At 43.4% G+C, this 18400-nt stretch overlaps 1 pseudogene; it reads right to left on the bottom strand.

Moving 5' to 3' along the window:
- Positions 1–5728: 5728 nt before the first annotated feature.
- LOC142840272 (uncharacterized) overlaps positions 5729–18400 on the bottom strand; it is a 77186-nt pseudogene continuing 64514 nt past the window's right edge.

Below are 18400 nucleotides of genomic sequence, written 5' to 3'. Positions count from 1 at the left end.
TTAATTTCTATTTTTTCCTGTGGTGTTTTTTTTTTTTTTGCTTGAGTCAGTGTTTCTCTGTGTAGCTTTTTTTTTTATCATTTTACAATCTCATTCTTATTGTTTGAGTTTAAATATGCATACAATGACACACCTATATTTCAAACAATCGTCAAATGCCTTTAATTCTTTTTTTAAAATTTTTTATTGAGAATAAAAAAGTTTCCGCCTCCTCCCATCCTCCCATTTCCCTCCCCCTCCCCCCACTTCTCTCCCCCTCCCTCTTCAGTCCAAAGAGCAGTCAGGGTTCCCTGCCCTGTGGAAAGTCCACAGTTCTCCCCCCTCCGTCCATGTCGAGGAAGGTGAACATCCAAACTGGCTAGGCTCCCACAAAGCCAGAAAATGAAGTAGGATCAAAACCCCATGCCATTGTCCTTGGCTTCTCATCAGCTCTCATTGTTCGCCATGTTCAGAGAGTCTGGTTTTATCCAATGCCTTTTCAGTCACCGTCCAGCTGGCCTTGGTGAGCACCCAATAGATCAGCCCCACTGTCTCAGTGGATGGGCACACCCCTTGTGGTCCTGACTTCTTTGCTCATGTTCTCCCTCCTTCTGTTCTGCATTGGGACCTTGGGAGCTCAGTCAGGTGCTCCAGTGTGGGTCTTTGTCTCTATCTCCATCCATCGCCAGATGAAGGTTCTATGGTGATACGCAATATATTCGTCAGTATTGCGATAGGATAGGGTCATTTCAGGTTCCCAATCCTCAGCTGCCCAAGGAACTAACTGGGGACATCGCCTTGGGCTCATGGGAGCCCCTCTAGGTTCAAGTCTCTTGCCAACCCTAAGGTGGCTCCCTTAACTAAGATTTGTGCTACCCTGCTCCCCTATCCAACCTTCCTTTATCCCAATCACCCTGTTTCCCCAAGTTCCCCTCATCCTCCCCTTCTCACTTTTCTCTCCCCATCTCCCCATACCCACATCCCACCCCACCCCCAAGATCCCAATTTTTTCTACGGCAATTTTGTCTACTTCCCATAGCCAGGAGGATAATTATATGTTTTTCTTTGGGTTCACCTTCTTATTTAGCTTCTTTAGGATCACCAATTATAGACTCCATGACCTTTATTTATGGCTAAAATCCAATTATGAGTGAGTATATCCCATGTTCATCTTATTGGGTTTGGGTTACCTCACTCAGGATAGTGTTTTCTATTTCCATCCATTTGCATGCAAAATTCAAGAAGTCATTGTTTTTTTTTTTACCGCAGCGTAGTAATCTAATGTGTAGATATTCCACATTTTCTTCATCCATTCTTCTATTGAAGGACATCTAGGTTGTTTCCATGTTCTGGCTATTACAAATAATACTGCTATGAACATAGTTGAACAAATGCTTTTGTCATATGATAGGGCATCTCTTGGGTTTTCCTGTCCTCCTGTTGTGAGGTCGCTGGGTTCTGGTGGTTTCATCTTGTTTTTCAGATTGTTTTGTGAATTCTTGCATTGGTGCCTGCCCATCTCTTCTCTGGAATGATTCCCTATGGATCTTCTTTTACAGGATCAGGTGTCCTTGCCTACTGATGTATCTTCCCAGTGATGGCACTCCCCAGTGATGGCTCTCCTGGTGCTTGAGTGATGTCTCTCCTGGTGCCAAGATCAGATCTCCGTGTTGGTTGGGTAGCTTGTAAACAAAGCGCCTTGCTTGCTTGCTGCAGGCAGGCAATTGAAACAAAGGAGCTCCTGCCCACTAGGTTGCCCTCGGGATTTGGCCCCAGTGCCCCAAAGAGGGAAGGAAGGCAGAAGGGGGGAGGGTTCTGGATGCAAGCTGGGTGGGATAGGAAAAGAGAGGCAGTAGGCTGGGAGTATAGGCCCAGTAGGAAGCCCAGGAAGTATAGGGAGGATGATGAAAGTCTGAGTTCCCTGTCCCGGGCTGCTGCCCCGGGTCCAAAACTCACCCCAATGATGGTGCTTCTGGTGCCGAGATCAGATCTCCGTGCTGGTTGGGTAGCTGGTAAACAAAGCGCCTACCTTGATTGCTGCAGGCAGGCTATTGAAACTCTGTGTAGCTTTTTAAAAGCCTGCCCTGGAATTCACTCTGTAGGCCAGGCTAACCTCAAACTCCCAGAGATCTGCCTGTGTCTGCCTCCCAAGTGATGGGAGTAAAGTCATGTGCCACCACTGCCTGGTCTAGGATTTTAAATTTCTTTTGATCAAATTACTAGGAGCAAAGTGGCTGGGTCAGAGGATAGGGCCATGCTTAAGTCATAAAGAAATTGTTAAAGCACTTTCCATAGGTGTATTTTTTTTTTCAGTTGCCACTAGCAATATATGACTGTTCCCACTGCTGCACATCCCTGCAACTTAGTACCATTCTCTCTCAACTTCAGCTTTTCAGAGGCGTGGCTATTCCTCATTGTGCTTTTCCTAATGTGTATTGATTCTGAAATTTTATTTAGTTATTTACTTGCTATCCCTACTAATTTTGTGAGGTGTTTGTTAAAATATTTGAGCATTTTAATTTGGGATCGTCATATTTCTCATTATTAAATTTTTAGATTCTTTTGATAGTTTTCATACACATCTTTTATTTTCTACCAGTCTATGGCCTGTCTAATTCCATTACTTTTTACTTGTACCTTTTACAAAGAATAGGGTGTTAATTCTGATGAGGCCTAATTTACCAATGTTCATGTTAGGGACTATATTTTGAGTTTGTTATCTAGAAAGAAAAAACAACTAATTACTCTAGCTCAAACTAATAAATTACTTCCGTTTTTTCTCCTAAATATCTTATTTTGATCCCAGAGGGCTGTGCAGGTTAGGTAAGCTCTCTACCCACTGCTCTATATTCCTAGCCCTCACATGCAAAATGATTGTTGATGTTATATTTACATCTATTGTGGTTTTTAAAACATAGATTTGTTAGTTTTATGAGAACTTTCTACATGTTTTGATCATATTCACCCTGCCTTCCCCAGCTCTTACCGATCCATCCCCTTGTCCTAGCCATCTAAATTTGTGTTCTTTTTTTTTAAATTTTCCCCAATAGTTACAGTTTGTGCTGTGCAAATATTCTTGAATGTGTGGCCTTCCATTTGAGCATGGTCCACTTTCTAGGCACTACACTCTTAGAGAAAAACTATCTCTCAGCAGCTAACAGTTGCCAAAAGCTCTTTGGCTAAGGGTGGGGCTTCATGCCCAGCTTCCCTTTCCATGCTGGAATTTGGTCTAAATTGGGCTTGCATAGATCGTGTGTGTGCTGTCATAACCACTGTGAAGCTGCCCTGTTGTGTTCAGAGGACTTTGAGCCTTATATTCATTCACCACTTCTGGCTTTTACATTCTTTCCATCTCCTCTTCCACAAGCCTTGGGAGGAGGGGATATAGTAAATATGTTCCGTTTATGGCTAAGCATTCCACAGTCTATTATTCTCTACACTTTGGCAAGTAGAGGTCTAACTATACCTTTGTGTTAAATTTTATAAGGTATGGAGTGAAATGTTTCTGCTTTTGCATATAGACATCCAATGGTATCACCATGACTTACTAAAATATCTATCATCGCTCCAGCTTTTCAGTTGCTTCCTACCTCACATTTTTGTAAAATACAAGTGCATATATATATACATAGATTTATTTCTAGACTCAATTATGTTACTTTCATCTATTTATCTATATATCTTAATTTCTGTTCTATACTGTTTTTTTTTATTGCTGTAGTTTGAAATAGTTTTAACATCAGAAAGCCTGCTTGTGTATCTATGAAACAATTTGGGAAGAATTGGCAATGTTAAAAAATTTATTCTTCAATTTATGAAAAAGTTATTTATTTATTTTTATCTGTTATGCCATCTTTCAGTAATGCTTGACAAGATCTCTTTTCTTTTAGTGTGTGAGTATTTTTTTAATATTTACTTATTTATTTTACATCCCAATCACAGTATCCCCTTCTCCCACTTCCCCTCCTTTCCCATCTCCCAATCTACTCCTCCTCTATTCCTGTTCAGAAAAGGGCAGACCTCCCATGGATATCAACAAATCATGACACATCAGGTCACAGTAAGTGTAAGCATTTCCCCTTGTGTTAGGGCTGGACAAGGCAACCCAATATGAGGAATAGGGTCCCAAAAGTCACCAAAAGAGTCAGAGAGAGTACCTGTCCCCCTGAATATCAAGCTATACCATTGTCACTTATATCAAAGGGCCTAAGTCATTCTTATTTGGGCTCCCTGGTTGTTGACTCAACCTCTGTGAGCGCCTATAAGTCAGGTTGGTTGATTCTGTGGGTTTTCTTGCGATGCCCTTGACTCTCTGGCTCCTACAATCCTTCTTTCCTCTCTTCAACAGGATTTCCTGAGCACCACCTAATGTTTGACTATGGGTCTCTGCATCTATTTCTATCAGTTGCTGGATGAAATCTTTCTGATGACAATTGGACTAGGCACAAATCTATGAATATAGCAGAATATCATTAGTCATCATTACACTGATGTATTTTTTTCTACAATCATATTTAGCTTTATCTTAGGCTTCTGGGTTATATACTCTCTGGGTCCTGGTTCTCCAGGAAGTGTCAGAGGTGGGCTCACTCTGCTGATATGAATCTCAAGCTAGATCAGCCACTGATTGGCCACTCTACAATCTCTGTGTCCTCCTTACCCTAGACTGTAGGTGGAAGGTTTTATGGCTGGGTTGGTGTCCCAATTCCCGCTTCCACTGAAAGTCTTGCCTGGTCACAGAAGATTGCCAGTTCAGGCTACATTATTTGCTGTCATTAGGAGTCTTTGCTGGAGTCACTCTTGTAGATTCCTGGGAGTTTTCATTGCACTAGGTTTCTGCCTCACCCTGAAATGACCCTTCCCCTTTCTTTCAGTGTTCTTGCTGTCCACCTCCCCACCTAAATCCTCCCATTCTCTTTATCAATCATTTGCCCTCAGGCCACCTGCAAAATCTATTCTGTTTCCCCTTCCCTGGGAGCTCCAAACCCTGCCCCCTTGAGCCCTCCTTGTTACTTAGCTTCTCGGGTTCCGTGGCTATAGCATGGTAATCCTTTATAGTGAAAATCCACTTATAAATAAGTACACACTTTGTCTTTCTGGGTCTGGGTTACCTTACTCATGATGATTTTTTTCTAGTCCCATCTATTTGCCTTCAAATTTCACAATGTCATTGTTTTGGTTTTTTAATTCAACTTTTTATTGATTCTTTATGGATTTCACATCATGCATTTCAACCCTTCTCATCTCCTTGTCCCTTGGCATCTGTCCTCTGGCCTTGTAACCGCCCACGACAAAACAAAATAAAATTTTATAGAAAAGAAAAAAAAATCTCTTTATGAAAGCTGTAGTGTAACTCATTGAGTTACTCTGTATACCCTTTGGTCCAAATATCGTTACTTGCAAGTGTTCATTGCAATGAGTCATTGGTCTGGTTCAAGGACTCTGGTTTCTGCTACAGAATCAATACTGGGGCCTCACTGGGACTCCTCTGAGATATCCTGTATTCCTGTGTCATGGAGATCCAGCGCCTTTGAGTGTGCAGGACCGGTCTTTTCATGTGCTCCAATACATCATACATAGATGGTGTGGATGTTGGGATGGGCCAGCTCACAGCCCTAGCCCTGGGTGGTTTCTGGGTTGGTCAACCTGCCAGCTCTCTCTCATCCCCAACAACATGGTGAGCTCTCCAGCACGCCCTGGCTAACTCATTCCATGCAGTAAGCAGCAAGGTGTGAGGCCAGTTCTTCTTTCACACCCTCAGGGCCAGTTCACCCACATCTAGCACCATCAGGGCCAGTTCTACTGTGTTGCCCAGAAGAGGTGAAGGGGCCATTCTGCTGAGTGCTGCAGTTGGTGAGAGGCAGGACCAGCTGGTGACCTCAGGGACAGCTCTCCCACCTGCTACAGGCAACGAAAGGAGGGGGGTAGGGGTGTCTTCTCTTTCCCGCCCATGCCACCATATAGCAGAAAAGTGGCAGGGTCAGATCTCTCAAGCTCACATTCTGCTGCTCACCAATGTCCCCACCAGCATTGTCAGATCTACTGTATTGCCTAGTTGAGGTGCAGGGCCTTCTTTCCTGAGTGCTGCAGCCAGTTAGGTGCCAGACCAGCACACCAGTTCTCATGACCTCAGGGCCTGGTGCAGGGGCCTCAGAATGGTGCAGGGGCCACACTGCTGAGAGCTGCAGCCAATGAGAGGCTAGTGATCTCAGGGAAAGCTCTCCCACCTGTCACAGGTAATAAGAGGGGGGGGCATCTTTCCCTTGCCCATGCCACCATATGGCAGGTGAAGAGTGGTTTCAAATCTCCCAAGCTTGCATTCTCAGGGCCAGCTCACTCACACCCGTGTCTACAGGGTCAGCTCCACTGTGCTTCCCAGGCAGGTACAGGGCTTGCTCTCCCTAGTGCTTCAGCTGGTGAGGGGTTGGATTAGCTTTCCCGTCTGGCATGGGTCTCAAAGAATAAGGTGGGAGGGCATCTTTCTCTTGCCTATGCCATCACATGACAGATGAGTAGGGCAGGACCAGTTCTCCCAATCTCATGCCCTCGGTGTTCACCTGTGCCCCTGCCAACAACGTCAGCTCTATCATGCTGTCCAGGTGAGGTGTCATGTGCTGCAGCCAGTGAGGGGCAGGGTCAGTTCTCCCTAATGTTGCAGTCAGTGAGGTGTGGGGCCAACCCTGTACAGCCTATCCTCTCTGCCTTTGGTGGTAACAGAAGCCATGGACATCAACACAGACCATGGTTGCAGCAGAGCCCAGACATGACCCTTGGCAGCAGCCCAGGCCCAGACATCACAATAGAAATCAGCCAGGAGCCTGCCTGGCACCAGAGGCAGGTGCCATCACACCAAGTGCCTGCCAAGATTGCTAGGCCTGGGCATTTGAGAGAAAAAAAGCAACAGCTCCATACCATGCCTTGCTGTTGGGACAGGTAGGGGTGGGCAAAGCTCAACCAAGCACCACCTGTGATGCAACCAAGATCCCTGGCTTTGAGTGGTTGGGCACCATTATGGTGAGTGAGTACAACATTACGGTAAGAGAGTATAGGGTGGGGAAATGGAAGAGAGGGAGGGGGCAGAAGGTCCATGGGTCTGGAAGAGAGGCAGATCTGAAGAGGTGAGAGTGGTGAAGAATAGGTCGACATGAATGGCCTTTTAGCCACCGGAGTGCAAGGTGATGTCTGGGCCTAGGCTATTGCCAAGTGCTAGATCTTGGTCTGAGGTCCTGAAACAGCTGAGTAGGACTATGTTGATGCCTGTGGCTCCTGTTGCCACTGAGGGATGTGAAGAAGCATGCAGTGTGTCTGGGATGCCACCCGGGGGCCATGGTGACATCCTGGTGCTGAGGACCAAGTCTAGGTCTTTAGTCCTACCATGGTTGGGGTCTGTGTTAATATCCATGGCCCCTGTTGTCACCAAAGGCCACATGGATGCTCAGTATCTAGACCAAAACCTATGATTATGTTTGTATTCAAGGGCTGTGCCACCGCTGAGGCCAAGCTGCCATGGTATCATCTGGATGAAAGCTGCTGCTGAGGGCCATGTTTGGGTCCATGGTCCTGTTGCAGGATCTGTGTTGATGTCCATAGCTCCTGAGACCATCAAAGGCCGTGCTGATGCCAGGAGTAACAACCAGGAACCATATTGGTGTTCAGGGGCCACACTTCCATGAGGGCTATGCAGATCTGAGTGGCCTGTGCTGCCACCTAGGGTCATGGTGACATCCTGACCTGTTCTGATGCCTAGGACCATCTCTGTGTACGTGGTTCTAGCACAGCTGGAGTTTGTATTGTTGTCTCTGGCCCATGTTGCCACAAAAGACCACACAGATGCCTGGAGTCTGGGCTCCAACCTATGGCCATGGGGGTGTCTGTGAGCCATGCTGCCACCAAGGCAATGCTGAAATGAAAGGCCTACACTGTCATCAGGGCTATGGTGTCATCTGGGTCATGTCTAGATCTCTAGTCTTATAGCAACCAGGGTCTGAGTTAGTGTCTGTGGTTCCACTTACCACATAGGGCCACGTGGATGATCAGGGTCTGGTCAGCCACCTGAGACCATGTTGGGGCCCAAAGCCCATGCTGCTGCCAGGGCCATACTGACCACCTACAGCAGGCAAGAGAGGTGGCCCCAGGATCAGGAAAGTGAGAGAACTAGTGTTGGCTGAGGTTCTTTAGAGCATGAAATTTAATCTCAGCGTTGTGGCCAATCAGTGTTTAAAACACAAGTGACAGGGTACATACGATTAACTCACAGCATACTAGCCCTGCCCCTCACCAGCTACATCACACAGGAAAGTGCATCCTGCACTGTGCCTGGGCAGCATACTAGAGCTGACCCTGTTGTTAGGGATGAAGATGAGCCAACCCTGAGGATATGATAGCAGGCGAGTTGGTTCCTGCCCCTGTATGTCCCTTGCAGTGATAGGGAGAGGGAACACTGTACCTCGCCTGGGCGAACAGTAAAGCTGCTTCTGGGAGTGTGAGTGTGGGAGACCAAGACCTGAGGCCTTGAGAGCAAAATTGGCACCTCTCCTTGCTGCAGGCTGCCTTGGGAGAGCTAGCCAAGGCTGTGCTGGAGAGCTCGCCTGGGTAGTGACAATGAGGGAAAGCTGGCAGGCTGACCAACCCAGCTACTACTCAGGGCAAGAACAAGGGCTTTAAGTTGGCCCACCCCAACATCCACTTCATCTATGAACTAACTGTTCATAGTTGTAAAGGGCATGAACCTACAGACCCCAAACAACAGGATCTCTGCAACATAGGACAACAGCAGGATATCCATACAGAGCTCCAGTGAGAGCACATTATTGGTGGCATAGTAGAAAACAGAGTCTTCCACTCAAGCCACTCATGGCAACGAACACTTACAAGTAAAGATAAATGGACTAAAGGGTAAACTATGTAACTCAATGGGCCATGCTACAGCTTCCATTAAAACATTCTTTTCCTTTTTTTCTTTTGTTTCTTCGTTTTGTTTTTGCTTTTTCTTTTATTTTGATGGGGAGGTTTAAGGGCAGAGGGTGGATGCAAAAGGATGAGAAGATAACTGGTATCGGAATGCATGCTGGAAAATCCACAAAAAATCAATAAAAGTTGAAAAAAAAGTATTCAATTTTTCATTGCTAGACTATAGAACTACATTCCATTTTTTGAAATAAATTGATTTTTGATCCTTGCACCTTGGCTAAACCTTCTTTTGAAGTCTAGTAGTTTCTTTGTAGATGCTTTTAAATTATCCATATACAAAATTATGTGTCCTACAAGAAAAAAAGACAATTTTTTTTCCTTTGCAACCTGGTTATTTTTTATTTCCTTTTCTGATGCTGGGTAGTATAAGCTAGAATGACAATTCATAGTACTGAGTAGCAATAGGTAGAAAAGGGTTAGAATTTGGCAATTTCTTGATTTCAACATTTAATACAAAGTTTTAGTGATCAAGACAATTATATATACACACGACAGAATATAGATAGACTCATATATATTTTATACCATATACAAAAAGTAACTCAAAATGAATCAAAATCAAATTAAAATCTAATGTATAACACATATAGAACACAAATATAGATTTAAAATCCTTGTTTGTATGTGTGAGACAGGGTTTCTCTATGTAACTTTGACTGTCCTGAAATTTGCTATGGCCTCAAATTCGAAGAGATCAGCCTACCTCTGCCTCCAGGGTGCTAAGATTAAATGTATGTGCCACCATGCCTGGCTTATATATAATGTTCTTGACATTGGTTTTTCATATATAACATCAAAAGACAATGTTGAAAAATAAGTAGATGAACTCAACTTTTCCAAAATTAAACACTTTTTTGCTTCAGAAAAAAAAACATTAAAAAGTAAAAAGGAAGCTGCTTATGACAGCACATGTATGGTAAACCAGCACTCAGGAGGTTGAGGTCAGAAGATCTCAAATTCAAGTTCAATCTTGATGAGATTTTGAAGAAGAAGAAAGAAAAATATATAAAAATTATATAAAAACTACACATGTAACAAGAGTCTAGTATCTAGACTATATACATAAACAATATACAACTTAACAATAAAAATAAGATAATCCTGTGTAAAAAAAAAAGCAAAGGATTTGGATAGATACTACTCAAAAGAAGCTTTTTGTTTAATGTAATATATACTGGCATTTTATAGTGGTGATGGTTTTACAACATTGTGAATATACTCAAAATACACATTTATGGATATACAGATTTATCTAGTTATATATTTGTGTTGGTGGGGGACATGTGTGGCGATCTTAAGACAACTTCCAGGAACCGGTTCTATATTTCCATCACATGGATTCTGGGGATCAAATTTAGGTTTTCAGGCCTAGTGGCAAGCACCTATAACTGTGAGCCTTCTTCCTGGGTTTGGATATACACATTTTTAAAAGAGTTATGGTATATTAATTATATCACAATTTTAAAAGAATGTATTAATAGCTACAAAATAGTTTTTCCTACAGACCTTACTGCATATTATTAATTAATTAATTCAGAAGTCTTGTGTAATATCTGTATTACATAGGTGTGATGGCTATCCTTCACTGTCAGCATCTGAAATTAACTAAAAACCCAAGCTGCTAGGCACACATGTGAGGGATTTTTAGTTAGGTGGATCATTTGGAATAAGAAGACCCACCTTAAATCCATATCACTTGAGGTGGGAAGGTGCACTTTTAATGTGGGCCACACATTCTTTTGGGAGCTTATATAAAGGACAAGGAAAAAAAGAAGTTTTTGCTCTTTGCCTGCTGACCCTTGTTCTCACTTCACTAATGTCAAAACCTACTTCTTTGAGATTCAGATGCATCCTAAAGGCAACCTGAGATATCTAGTTTCGTGGACTAAATAACTATTTGTTTCTAGGAATTTCTGGTGAGAGACAGCCTTTGTTGGATTAGCTGGACCATTCTAATAAATCTTCTTTATATCTAACTATCTAAGTATCTATCTATCTGACTGTCATCTACAGCTTATGATCTAAGAGCTTTAGCCCTTAACAACTTTGTCCTTAAGTTGTTAGCATTCATTATGTCATATTTGTTCTTATTTGTAATAATACATAGACCACTATTTTGAATCTGCAACATCAAAAAATTCTTTCATCTTTTCATGATGGCATTTGCAGTGATCAAATAACTCTTTCTACTTCTATGAACATCTTTGAAGGACCAAAGAGAAAAGAAACCTAGAGTTAAGAATCATTGGTGTATGTAAGTATTTATGATATGTTTATTCTCAGGGATCAGGAAAAATGGTGACTTTATAAAGAATAACTAAGCTGAAGTGCATCATAATCTCAAGATAAACTTTAAAGACAGACAATGCTATCTAAATGACATAGAGCTTGAAAATGAATTGTGTTAACTCACCACATTTTTTCCTATGGTTGTTTGGTTGTTGCATATTACTATGAATTTGGTCTAGTTCTTGGCAAACAACCCATATATAGCTTTTTGAGCAGTCCTTGGAATTCAGAGTCCTCTCTCTCTCTCTCTCTCTCTCTCTCTCTCTCTCTCTCTCTCTCTCTCTCTCTCTCTCTCTGTTGAACACACACACACACACACACACACACAGAGTCCTACATATATCACTGGGATAATGATAGCTTACTTCTAGTATACTATTAGGGTTAATTTAATTTGTGCAACATATTACACAAAGTCATGACCATCTTTCATGCTAAAGTTAATATATTTCTATAGACTTTGATAAATAGGGACACAGTATTTTATAATGTATTTTATTCAATATCTATGGTAAGTGGGTTTTCAAATTTCAGAATAAAAGCTAAAAGAGTAAATAAATTACATATTACAAATAGATAATGATCTGATACTTCATGTAGTGGTGTGAATTAGGTCAATAATTAGCTGTAGTTGTTTACTTTCCTGCTGTTATAAAACACCCACAGAAAGCAACCTGGGGAGAAAAGGGTGTATTTGAGCTTACACTTTCTTTATAGTCCATTACTGAAGGAATTGAGAATGGAACTCAAGGCAAGAACCTAAGGCAGGAGCTAGTGCAGAGCCCATGGAGGGGTGCTGCTTACTGCCTTGTTCCCCATGGTTTTTTTCAGTCTGTTTTCTTAAGAAAGCCAGGGTCACTTGCTTGGAGTGACAAAGTTCCTGTGGGCTGGGCCCTCCCATATCAATCATTAATGAGGAAATGTACCCACAGATTTGCTCACAGGACAATCTGATAGAAGCTATTCCTCAATTGAGAGTCCCTCTTTCCAGGTGATTCTGATTAAAGTTGATAAAACAAAATGACCCAGCACAACAGTATTCTGTAATTAATATATTTCTTCACCTTTGTCAGCTTGCCAGGGGTCTAGCTGAATTTGGTCTTCAGAACTGTATTTATTCCTTTAGTGTTATTTAATACATTTTATTATACTTGCTTATTTTTGCTATTTCTATTCTTTTTCATCTCAAAACTCTCCAAAGAAAACAGATGCATTTACATGTCAGTCTAGTCATAGGTCCTATACAAGTACCTGGGAAAACATAGGCAGTAGTGAAAGACCCCTGGAGTGGGGAAACTTTCACTCAAGTCTCAGGATAACAAGACCGCCCCCCCCCCCACAAGAGACCATCCTTGCTGCAATCATATAAGGTTTATTGACAGGAACCAGCTCACTGGGGCCAAGACTCATATCCAAAGCAGGGGTAGAGGATTTCGATCCTGAGTAGTTGGGAGAGGGGGTATTTAGGGGAAGAAACCACAACCCAAACGGGGTAGGGAGGCTGTCATTGGAAAACTCCAAAAATACCAGTGATAATCACTTTCTCAAGATTATTCTCAAGATTAAAACCTAACTTTATGGTCAGCTAGTTCCAGGAACAGAGTCACTGAACTGGCTAACCGAGATTTTTGGTTCTTCTCTCCCTGCTAGATTTTTGGCTCTATTCTTTCTGCTAGAGGGGTCTGGATTTATCTGGGTATTTCATCTCCCCACTTCTTCTAGTACCTAGTTCTAATCATAGAACTAGATTTTAATATCTTCTTGACCTTGTAAAGAACTATATTTGTGGCATAACATCAAAATCTGAACAGTACTTATTCTTCTCTAATGAAGGTAATTAGTTTATTTAATATACATGGACCTATAATCAGTAGCAGAAGCAAAATTAGGAATGGTCCATAAGGGAAGATATCAGAGTTGTCATCCAAGGAGATATATTAAACCAGCTCTCAAACTATCCCTGATACGCTACTCCGCCTCTTTGTCTTTTGTCTAACCTTTCTCTAAGTTTACTTATGGAGTCTTTAATTACTCCTGAATGGTCCACATAGAAACAACATTCTTCTCTGAGAGCAGCATAAAATCTTCCATTTTTTAAGAATAACAAATCTAATCCCCTTCTACTCTGTAAGACCACTTCTGAGAGGGAGGTCAATGACTCTTTGAGTTTGGAAATAAATTGTTTTAGAGCCCTCAAATCTTCATCCATGGCTATTCTTAATTCATTAAAATACTGAGGGGCCTGTATTAGGGCAGCAGTACCTATCCCAATACCAGAAGCTACCCTGAGGCCCAGGATTACTGCTAGTGTCAGAGAAATAAGTTCTCGTCAAAGTGAGTTGGGTGCTTGTCAAACTCATCTTCAAGCGTGTTAGCTGGATGATATAAGACCCTAGGTACCAGTTGTACACTCACACAGTAATCTTTTGTGTCATTAAAAACCGATGTCGAGGGCTGGAAAGATGGCTCAGAGGTTAAGAGCATTGCCTGCTCTTCCAAACGTCCTGAGTTCAATTCCCAGCAACTACATCATGGCTCACAACCATCTATAATGGGGTCTGGTGCCCTCTTCTGGCCTGCAGGTATACACACAGGTATATACATAATAAATAAATAACTAAATTAATTAATTAAAAAATGATGTAGACATGCAAGTTGTCAGAATTGTACTACAAGCCCACCATTTATCTAAACCAGGAACCAAGTACCTGGTATCTCTTAAGGGTCTCATTACATAAATGTTTGTAGGCAGCCAGTGGATTTCCCAGGCATGTCCCTACACCTATAACCTCAGTAAGAGTCAGCTTATGATTAGTCCCCGAAATACAAGCATCCTGACTGGGTGTGTTGTTAAAAGCCCCAGATACTGCAATTCGTCAAGAGTACCAAGTGTGGCCCTTTTCAGCGAGGCCCAAGATTCCCAACTCGATGCCGGTTAACAAAAATGGTGTCTGCTACTTGGAACTGATGCCACACATGTGAGTTTTCAGTCTTATATACTTCTTTCAGTTGCTCCCAAATCTGGTGTCTCACCACTTCAAGGGCCTTTAGGTGGGCAAATAAAAGTCTAGAAAGAATAGCATCAGGATTATGCACTCCACCCTACTCAGTTAGCAGTGGCGGTCCCCCACATAGGATCTCATAAGGGGTGAGTTTAAATCGCCCTGGATTGTTCCGAACCCAGAGCAGGGCAAAGGGAAGGAAGGCTGTCCAGTCATTCCCGCCGATCTCTAGGGATAATTTTATCATGATCTCTTTTTAGGGTTCTATTCATCCTTTCTACCTGACCTGAGCTCTGGGGTCGGTAAGTACAATGTAATCTCCAATTGATCCCCAGTTGGGTGGCCAGTCCCTAACTTACCCGTGCAACAAAGGCAGGTCCATTATCAGACCCAATTACCTAGTTTATCCCAAACCTTGGAAAGATTTCTTCTATGATCTTCCTAGCCACCACATTGGCCATCTCAGTCCTGGCAGGAAAAGCTTCTACCCAGTTTGAAAAAGTGTCTATAAAAACTAATAAGTACTTGTTACCATATCTGGCTGGCTTAATTTCTGTAAAATCTACCTCCCAGTAGGCCCCAGGCCGGTTGCCCCTGAGCCTCTTCCAAGGAGTATATATGGAGTGTCCTGCATTAGTCATAGCACAGGCTTTGCAGCTTTTGACTCCTTCTTCTGCCAGTCCTAATTTGCCCATAACTTGATAGTCCTCTGGTGTATGTCTAAAGTTGGTTTTAGTGATATCATGAAGATCTTTAGGCTCTTTGAGTGCCAGGATCATTGCTCCTTGAGCCACCTGTTTAGCGGTTAGGTCTGCCATCTGATTTCCTTTAGCCACAGCATCTCGAGCTTTTTGGTGTCCTGAACAATGTATGATGGCTACCTTCTTTGGCAAATGTATGGCATCGAAGAGGCTCAAAATTTTTTCTTTATTTTTTATGTCTTTTCCTGCAGATGTTAACAGTCCCATTTATATTGCTCTGTGTATATGGGCAGTGGCAAAAGCATACCTGCTGCCAGTGTAGATGTTGATCGACTTCTCCTCTGCCATCTATAGAGCTTGTATCAAAGCAACAAGTTCCTCTTTCTGGGCCGACGTCCCTTCAGGTAGGCTACTGGCCCAGATTACTTGCTTCCCATCCACCACTGCTGCCCCTGCCTTCTGCTTATCTTCAACCGCGAAGCTGCTGTCCGTATACCAGCTCAAACTCCCAGGCCAAGGCTGATCCTTCAGATCATTTCGGGTACCAGCTTCTTCTGCCAGAATGTCAGCACAGTGATGGGTAGGTGAGGAGTCATCCGTCTTGGGCAGTAGGATAATGGGATTGAGAACAGCAGGGGGAATGAAGGTCACTCGTTCAGTCAACAAAAGGCTTTGATAATGTGTCATATGAGTGTTGGTCATCCATCGGTCAAGGGCCTGTTGGGTAATGCTTTCTAGAGCATGGGGTGCCACTACAGTTGTCTGTTGTCCCAGAGTGAGCTTATCAGCATCTTTCATGACCAGAGCTACGGCAGCAATAGCTTTCAGACAAGAAGGCCATCTGCTGGCAACAGGATAGGTAAGCTACTGGTTTCTTCCAAGGTCCCAAAGTTTGAGTAAAGATTCCCCTGGCAACCCCTGCTTTCTCATCCACATAGAGAGCAAAAGGTTTGGTTAGGTCAGGCAAGGATAAGGCTGGGGCCATCAATATGGCCCTTTTAATTTCTTCAAAGGCTTTCTGGTTATCTGGGGTCCACACAAACAGCCCCCTTCTTTGGTTAGGGGGTACAATGAGGCATCTAGCGTCACAAACCTGGGTATCCATAGCCTTCAGAAGCCAGCAGTGCCCAAGTATTCTCTTACTTGCCTTGGTTTAGTTGGGGTGAGGATCTGAGTTACAGTCTTTTTCCTGGCTTCAGTTAGCTATCGCTTCCCATCTCGGAGGGTGTATCCCAAATAAGTAACCTCCATCTGACACAGCTGAGCCTTTTTAGCTGAGGCTCAGTATCCGAACTCACCTAATTCTGTTAGTAATTTTTCAGTTCCTTGTCTTCATTCAAGTTCAGTAGTTGCTGCCAAAAGCAAATCATCAACATATTGGAGCAAGGTTCTTTGTGGGTTTTCAGCTCTGAAGGTGGCCAGGTCCTTATCAAAAGGAGTGAGAGAATTTTTGAACCCTTGGGGTAGTCTGGTCCAGGTCAATTGACCTACCAGTCCAGTGTCTGGGTCTCTCCATTGAAAAACAAAAATAGGTTGGCTGGAATAATGTAATCTCAGGCAAAAGAAAGTATCTTTTAGATCTAGAACAGTGTACTATTTCCTGTCTGGTGGGAGTAAGCTGAGAAGGTTGTATGGGTTGGGCACAGTCAGGTGAATGTCCTAGACCCTCTTGTTAATTTCCCTTAGGTCTTGTTCTGGTCTGTAGTTGTTAGTGCCAGGCTTTTTGACGGGCAACAATTGAGTGTTCCAGCAAGACTGGCCAAAATCATGGAGGGAGTCTCCTCCAGCCTGGTTCTAGTAAACCTGATCTGCCTGTCCCAGCACCCCCCCCCCCCGACCGCTAGCACCAGGATCAGGCAACAGATAGGGGGTTGTGGAGGGCTTGGCCATTCATGTGGCTCCTCAATCTCAGGATAGATTTTAGGAGGAGCCAAAGGTTGGTTCTCAGGCTGCAACAGGCACACGAAGTCTGCATGCTAAAGAATACAAAGACTATAGTAACTGGAGCAACTAGACAGAAACAATATTTGTGGACCATCTTACGAACTGTAGATTTGGGGAGAGTAAAAGTGACTCATTCCTTCATTATTATTCCTGAGTATCCCATGCCTTTATTAGGAAGAGACATATTAACATAGTTGAAGGCCCAGATCAGGTTTACTTGAACCAGGCTGGAGGAGACTCCCACCTCCATGATATTGGCCCTAAGACTCAAAGAAGTGCATCAACTACATGAGCTCTCGAGTCAGGCAAAGACCCCTGACATGAAGGAATGGTTTCTTTTAATTTATTTATTTATTTATTTATTTATTTATTTATTTAGGATTTCTGCCTCCTCCCCGCAACCGCCTCCCATTTCCCTCCCCCTCCCCCGATCAAGTCCCCCTCCCTCATCTGCTCGAAGAGCAATCAGGGTTCCCTGACCTGTGGGAAGCCCAAGGACCGCCCACCTCTATCCAGGTCTCCTAAGGTGGGCATCCAAACTGCCTAGGCTCCCCCAAAGCCAGTACGTGCAGTAGGATCAAAAACCCACTGCGATTGTTCCTGAGTTCTCAGTATTTCTCATTGTCCTCTATCTCAAGGTCCAAATCAGGAGCAGAAGGAGACGGAGCACGAGCAAGGACTTCAGGACCACGAGGGGTGCACCCACACACTGAGACAATGGGGATGTTCTATCGGGAACTCACCAAGGCCAGCTGGCCTGGGTCTGAAAAAGCATGGGATAAATCCGGACTAGCTGGACATGAAGGACTGGTTAGTGACATTTCCTAAGGCTTGGGCAGACACTAGGGGTATGGGAATGGCAGTGAGAATTCCCCCAGTAGTAGTGGGACTAAAGACTGATACCTCCCCCATAGGAGTACGTCAATACCCAATGAACCAAGAAGATAGAGAATGAATCAGACCTCATATCCAGAGGCTTATACAACAAGGTATTTTGGTGCCTTGCCAGTCTTGCTGGAACAATTTGTGATGGGGTGAAGTGGTGGTGGTGGTGGAGCTGTCTGCCCAGAGGAGTCTTAGCATCTGACCAGCTGCTGGGGCTGCAGTGGGAGGGGGAGGCAACAGGATGTGCCTGACTGCCTAGGGCCTAGAGAGCAGGATCATCCAGGAAGGAGACCAGTCACTCACCACTTTATCTAATCAGTGCAGGTGGAACCTGTGCCTTGGGGGCAGCTGATACCTTTGGGAATGGTTTGTGGAAGTGAAGGGTTTCAAGGGTTTGGGGGGTGGAGTGGGACTTGCAGGTTGCAGAGGTCAATGGATGGTGGGGGTTAAGACCTTTACTTTAAAGGGCAGGTTTATATTTTTTATTTTTATTTATTTATTTATTGAGAGACTTTTTATGAAGTCTTTTTATGAAGCTCTGGCTGGCCATGTATTCACAGATATCTCCCTGCCTCTGCTTCCTAAGTGCAGTGATTAAAGGCATACCTCACCAGATACAGCTGTATAAGA

Source organism: Microtus pennsylvanicus, chromosome X (assembly GCF_037038515.1).
Source record: "Microtus pennsylvanicus isolate mMicPen1 chromosome X, mMicPen1.hap1, whole genome shotgun sequence".
Lineage (NCBI taxonomy): Eukaryota > Metazoa > Chordata > Mammalia > Rodentia > Cricetidae > Microtus > Microtus pennsylvanicus.
The sequence above is the reverse complement of the archived record's forward strand: the minus strand, read 5'-3'. Positions and strand labels throughout refer to the sequence as shown.